Below are 7,534 nucleotides of genomic sequence, written 5' to 3'. Positions count from 1 at the left end.
GCTCCGAAACCAGTAACAGGATGAACTTTTCCCCGCTTTTTACACAAAGAGAGATCAGTCAAAAAGGGCATACCTAAAATGTTACGCCGATTTTAAGGCGCATTTTGTGACGATCTCATCTTTTCATGGGAGTTAGGATCGTAAAGAAATAATTGTAGATTTTACAGCTAGATATTGGATTATATGCGATCAAATAATCTAAGCATTATAATTTTGGGGGAAAAAACAGACTTAATTTATATGAACTTGAATACTTCCAGAGTGACCAGGTAAAATATCTTTTGCAAAATACCACAAAAACATATTTTGGTATATTTGTATTTTCGGTATATTTTAGCTAAAGTGGTGGGTATCTCTGCTATGGTAGCTGCAACGGCTGGAGTCGGTAGGTGCATTTTTAGCGATGGGCAAGCCCCGATAGTCACAAATCGATTATGCGGCTGCGAAAATCGAAAGCACCATTCTTGAACGCGTCGGCGACTCCTCTCTAGGACAACCTGCCTCTGGTACTAGCCATTTCACTGTCTTTCGTGGCCGGCAAGGAAACGGTTCTTAACGCAACTAGTCCAATACTTCAAATAAATTTAATTTTTATTTATTTATTTTTCGGATTAATAAGCTCAAACTTTCAACTAGTTTTCTTTTTCGATTTTTAAATAGATAATTTCCATTTATTTTAACCAGTTTTGTGTTCGGGTCCTCCGAATAGAGAGAGAGGCTCAGCTTTTCCTGTTGGCCTGTTGCCTAAGTTGTTACCGTCTTTTTTTGTTCGAATAGCACTTCGATGTTTGGAAGCAATATGTTCACATGGGGCAAGTGAGTGCTGTTAAATGGGCACCGGTACAGGCGTTATATTAAATGGACGTTGACACCGTTCCCTTCCAAAGTTGTTAACACTTTATTAAGTCGAATAGCACTTGTATTTTCGGAATTGGAGCCTCTTTTGCCTTAATTTGGTCGAATAGCACTTCGATGTTTAGAAGCAGTATCTTCACATGGGGCATTTGAGTGCTGTTGAACGGGCACCGGTACAGGCTTTGTATGAAATGGACGTTGACGCCGTTCCCTTCAATGGTCCATTTTCAAACAAATGGTTGCTACTGCTGCTTTTGTTTTTGTCGCTTCCATCAGATATAACATTATTGCAAAATTCCCTCAATTATTTTTGTAAATAATATTATTTTTGTGGTTCCCGCCCAACCAAATACTGCCCAATGCGGAGAGGTTCCTGTTGGCCTGTTTCCAAAGTTGTTAACACTTTATTTAGTCGAATAGCACTTGTATTTTCGGAATTGGAGCCTCTTTTGCATTAATTCGTTCGAATAGCACTTCGATGTTTGGAAGCAATATGTTCACATGGGGCAAGTGAGTACTGTTAAATGGGCACCGGTACAGGCGATATAATAAATGGACGTTGACACCGTTCCCTTCCAAAGTTGTTAACACTTTATTTAGTCGAATAGCACTTGTATTTTCGGAATTGGAGCCTCTTTTGCCTTAATTTGTTCGAATAGCACTTCTATGTTTGGAAGCAATATGTTCACAAGGGCATTTGAGTGCTGTTAAACGGGCACCGGTACAGGCGTTATATTAAATGGACGTTGACGCCGTTCCCTTCCAAAGTTGTTAACACTTTATTTAGTCGAATAGCACTTCGATTTTTGGAATTGGAGCCTCTTGCCTTAATTTGTTTGAATAGCACTTCGATGTTTGGAAGCAATATGTTCACATGGGGCACGTGAGTGCTATTGAACGGGCACCTGTACAGGCTTTATATGAAATGGAAGTTGACGCCGTTCCCTTCAATGGTCCATTTTTAAACAAATGGTTGCTACTGCTGCTTGTGTTTTTGTAACATATTTGAAAATTTCCCTTACTAATTTTAGTAAATCATTTATTTTTGTGGTATTCGGCCCTCAAAAAACTGACCGCAGGCTGATGCAGTTTCTGTCGGCTGTTTTTCATATTGTTTTCAGTTTTGCAATATCATAAAGAATACATAGATAATCTCAATTATTTAAACCAGTTTTGTGCTTGTGTTTTTGACCCTCTGTTAAGTGCTGTTTGTGTCGCTGCCATCAGATATAACATTTTTGGAAATTGTTGGCTGTTTCTTATATTGGAAACATTTTTATTTGTTCGATAGCACATCGATGTTTGGAAGCATTTTGTGCACAAGTCAAATAGATGCGGAACATTGAACGGACACCTCGAATAACTGCGTAAATGAAAATCACGAATTCGTGCATTTTGTTAAATGAACGTTGGTGCTTTTTCCTTCAATGATCCATTTTCGAGAAAATGGTTGCTACTGGTGCTGCTGTTTTTGTAGCTGCCATCAGATATAATATTATTGCAAGATTCAATAACTTTTTTTTGTGGTACCCGCCCCACCAAATTCAGCCCCAGGCTGAGGTGTTCCTGTTGGCCTGTTTCCAAAGTTTTTGTCATTTTATTTAGTCGAATAGGACTTCGATGTTTGGAAGCAATATGCCCACATGGGACTTGTGCACATGCGCATTATCGTATTCATGCGTTATGTTTAATGAAAGTTGATGCCTTTCCCATCAATGATCAAACGGTTGTTTCTGTTGCTGTTGTTGTAGTCGTTTTCCTCAGATATATCATTTTTAAAAATTTCACCTATTCATTTTTACAAAGCATTTTATTTATGTGGTACCCTGCTAAAGATAGTTTATAATAAATACCCAACTAAAAACAACATATTCAATTTTACAACTACCTTTACTAATTTCTAGGAATAAAGCAAATATTAAATCTTCAATCTGTTATGCTGAAAATGGCAAGCGCCGCCATTTGATTGCCATTAAGCTCATATTGCCCCATAATTCCTCTCTCCGCCTCTCCTAGAATTTGGTCATTGGACAAAAACAAGGGCGTTTAAGCAATCCGGAAATGGAATTGGCCGGGATTAACTTGAATGTTCAGATTACCAGCCAGATTCCCTGATGAGTGCGCCACCAAGTCTATCGCCCTATCGTCCTAGCCTATCGATAGAATATCTTCTGTTATCGTTATCGCCTACAACAATTGAAAGCACCATCTTTAGCACGACTGCGACTCATATAAGGGACAACCTGCATTTGGTATAAACCATTTCACTGTCTTTCGTGGCTCGGCAAGGAAGAGGTGCTAACTGCACCTAGCCCAACACCCATATATAAAAAATAATTTTTATTTATTTTTATTCTTTTAATTATTTTGAGTATTTAAAAAAAAAATATTATGATATTCATTTTTCGACATTTGCTATTTTCTTTATAAATAGACTAAGAGATATTTTCCATTTATTGTAACCAGTTTTGTGTTTGGGTTTTTGGCCCACCAAATACTGAGCTGCTCCTATTGGCCTTTTTCCCAAGTTGTTAACATATTTATTAAGACGAATAGTTTGGAAGCAATATGTGTAATATTAAAATGACATCTCGTATAAATGTGATGTGCTGAATAGACGTTGATGCCTTTTCCTTCAATGATCGATTGTCGAGCAAACGCTAGTAGGTTTGCTGCTGTTGTAGCTGCCAGCAGATATTACGTTTTTCAAATTTACTTAACTCAATTTTTTAATTTTTTAAATCTCATAAAAATTTACGACTTTTTTTTCGTTGTGCTGTGCTCCGAAACCAGTAACAGGATGAACTTTTCCCCGCTTTTTACACAAAGAGAGATCAGTCAAAAAGGGCATACCTAAAATGTTACGCCGATTTTAAGGCGCATTTTGTGACGATCTCATCTTTTCATGGGAGTTAGGATCGTAAAGAAATAATTGTAGATTTTACAGCTAGATATTGGATTATATGCGATCAAATAATCTAAGCATTATAATTTTGGGGGAAAAAACAGACTTAATTTATATGAACTTGAATACTTCCAGAGTGACCAGGTAAAATATCTTTTGCAAAATACCACAAAAACAGATTTTGGTATATTTGTATTTTCGGTATATTTTAGCTAAAGTGGTGGGTATCTCTGCTATGGTAGCTGCAACGGCTGGAGTCGGTAGGTGCATTTTTAGCGATGGGCAAGCCCCGATAGTCACAAATCGATTATGCAGCTGCGAAAATCGAAAGCACCATTCTTGAACGCGTCGGCGACTCCTCTCTAGGACAACCTGCCTCTGGTACTAGCCATTTCACTGTCTTTCGTGGCCGGCAAGGAAACGGTTCTTAATAGGGATGCAAAAACATCGATAGTGAGTACATCGATGTTTTCAACATCGATGTTTGTAAGCATCGATATATCGCTAAAACATCGAAATTTCGCGAAAACATCGAAATTTTGCTAAAACCTCGAAATTTCGCTAAAAACATCGAAATTTTCTTCAATTTATGAATATATACCATAAAACCCTCCAAATATTAATTAAAATATTGTTTTTATGAAACTTATTATAAACTTATATTTATTCAAACAAAACAACAACAATATTTTCAGAAACAAATAAAAAAGCATAATCTTAATACATATTTTAACGAAATCATAAAGAAAAATGGAATCACATTATTTCAGTTCAGTTCACTTCAGTTCAGTTCAGTTCAGTTCAGTTCAGTTCTTACTTATCTTACTTATCTAATCGATATCTATATCTTAACTAATAATCCACTGGTTTTTCTGTAAAAACAACAGCATGTTCAAAGTTTTAGGTTTAAGTCGAGATCTCTTTTCGTCCGCGATTTGTCCTGCCTTGCTGAAAGTCCTTTCCGAGTCAGTAGATGTCGCAGGTATACATAAATATTTTAACGCGCACTGCGCAAGATTGCTGAATTGAACTTCATTAACCTGTAAGAAAATAGGGTTATTCATTATTATTATGCCGAGAGGAACCGCCCTAATATGTTTTACCTGTATCAAACTGTAACAATACTTAATAAAATGGAAAAATGTGCACTTTTTCCCAATTTACGTACCACTTGCTTTGCGTGTGTATCTCTTAGTGATAACATCGATGTTCGAAAAAAAGCATCGATACATCGCTGTTTTAAAAAACATCGATAGTATCGATAGTGACATCGATGTTTTTGCATCCCTAGTTCTTAACGCAACTAGTCCAATACTTCAAATAAATTTAATTTTTATTTATTTATTTTTCGGATTAATAAGCTCAAACTTTCAACTAGTTTTCTTTTTCGATTTTTAAATAGATAATTTCCATTTATTTTAACCAGTTTTGTGTTCGGGTCCTCCGAATAGAGAGAGAGGCTCAGCTTTTCCTGTTGGCCTGTTGCCTAAGTTGTTACCGTCTTTTTTTGTTCGAATAGCACTTCGATGTTTGGAAGCAATATGTTCACATGGGGCATGTGTTAAACGGGCACCGGTAAAGGCTTTATATGAAATGGACGTTGACGCCGTTCTCTTCAATGATCCATTTTCCAGCAAATGGTTGTTACTGAGCTGCTGTTTTTGTAACATCTTACTAATTTTAGTAAATCATTTATTTTTGTGGTATTCGGCCCTCAAAAAAACTGACCGCAGGCTGATGCAGTTTCTGTCTGCTGTTTTTCATATTGTATTCATTTTTGCATTATCATAAAGAATACATAGATAATCCCAATTATTTAAACCAGTTTTGTGCTTGTGTTTTTGACCCTCTGTTAAGTGCTGTTTGTTCGAAATTGTTGGCTGTTTCTTATTCATCGAATAATTTATTAGATTATAATTAACATCGATTGCGCCCGGGTCGCCTAGGCATCGGAGCTCAACATACTTATGGTCTCTATTCTCAGGTTTGCACGCGCGTTCGATAATCGCAAGGATGGTATCATCCATTACGCCATTGGCCGACAGCTTTTCCATAGGATAGCCGAGGGCAATTGGATCACTCACGCGTTCATTCAATATCACCAATGACGGTGGTTCTCTTAAAATAATTAAGGCACTTTCAAATCTTTTAAGTTGTATTTCAAGCATTCTTGTGTAGTATTCCGAGATTTTCGTAAAGTTCACGAAGTGCTCGGGATTTCGACATATATAAACTTTTCTATTAGGCACGTCCTCCCAAGTCACGTAGTACTGTGGAAGCGTTTTAATTTCTTTTAGAGTAAACTCGTCTTTATGGCCTAAAAGGCTCCATATATCAGTGTTTACTGTGCTATGTATTTCTCGAGCTCCTAGCTGTATGAATTCCATCATTTGAAACGAGCTTACGAGCTGGTCGATGCTTGCGACAATATATTTCGCATCATCATCAGCCTTAGCTGAATCTGATGGATTCGAGCTTTTTGGAGCATGTCTAGTATCAATCGCAGACGCTGCTTCGGTTGTTCGACCTTTTGGGTCTACTATTTTATCCGAAGCTGCATCTGTCTTTTCAGGATGTATCAGCTTTTCATCATCAGATTTTTTAAGCTTCTTTTCTTTCGTATCAGGCCCTTCGGCCGTCTCACTAGCTTCTTCATTTTTTATTCTGTCCGTTTGTCTTTTCGTTGTCGTCGACGACATAATTGAAAACCCATTCAGACATTCACAATAGAAAGCATTTATTTAGGAAACATTATATTGGAAACATTTTTATTTGTTCGATAGCACATCGATGTTTGGAAGCATTTTGTCCACAAAGCAAATAAATGCGCAACATTGAACGGACATCTCGAATAACTGCGTAATATTAAATGGACACCTCAAATTCGTGCATAATACAAAATGGAAATCTCGAATTCGTGCATTTTGTTAAATGAACGTTGGTGCTTTTTCCTTCAACGATCCATTTTCGAGAAAATGGTTGCTACTGCCGCTGCTGTTTTTGTAGCTACCATCAGATATAATATTATTGCCAAATACGCAAAGAGAGATCAGTCAAAAGGAGCATACATAAAATGTTACGCCGATTTAGTTGGCCAGCTTTGCTGAAAACCCTTTCCGATTCACACGAAGATGCGGGAACGCACAAAAACTTTTTGGCCAATAAATATCGGAAAAATATATTAATGAATTATTTCTTACCTCCCAATACGTAAGTTGGTCGCATTTTTAATGTGATGTACTGAATAGACGTTGATGCCTTTTCCTTCAATGATCGATTGTCGAGCAAACGCTAGTAGGTTTGCTGCTGTTGTAGCTGCCAGCAGATATTACGTTTTTCAAATTTACTTAACTCAATTTTTTAATTTTTTAAATCTCATAAAAATTTACGACTTTTTTTTCGTTGTGCTGTGCTCCGAAACCAGTAACAGGATGAACTTTTCCCCGCTTTTTACACAAAGAGAGATCAGTCAAAAAGGGCATACCTAAAATGTTACGCCGATTTTAAGGCGCATTTTGTGACGATCTCATCTTTTCATGGGAGTTAGGATCGTAAAGAAATAATTGTAGATTTTACAGCTAGATATTGGATTATATGCGATCAAATAATCTAAGCATTATAATTTTGGGGGAAAAAACAGACTTAATTTATATGAACTTGAATACTTCCAGAGTGACCAGGTAAAAAATCTTTTGCAAAATACCACAAAAACATATTTTGGTATATTTGTATTTTCGGTATATTTTAGCTAACGTGGTGGGTATCTCTGCTATG

This window comes from Drosophila suzukii, chromosome X (genome assembly GCF_043229965.1).
Source record: "Drosophila suzukii chromosome X, CBGP_Dsuzu_IsoJpt1.0, whole genome shotgun sequence".
NCBI lineage: Eukaryota > Metazoa > Arthropoda > Insecta > Diptera > Drosophilidae > Drosophila > Drosophila suzukii.
This window is presented reverse-complemented; position numbering follows the sequence as displayed.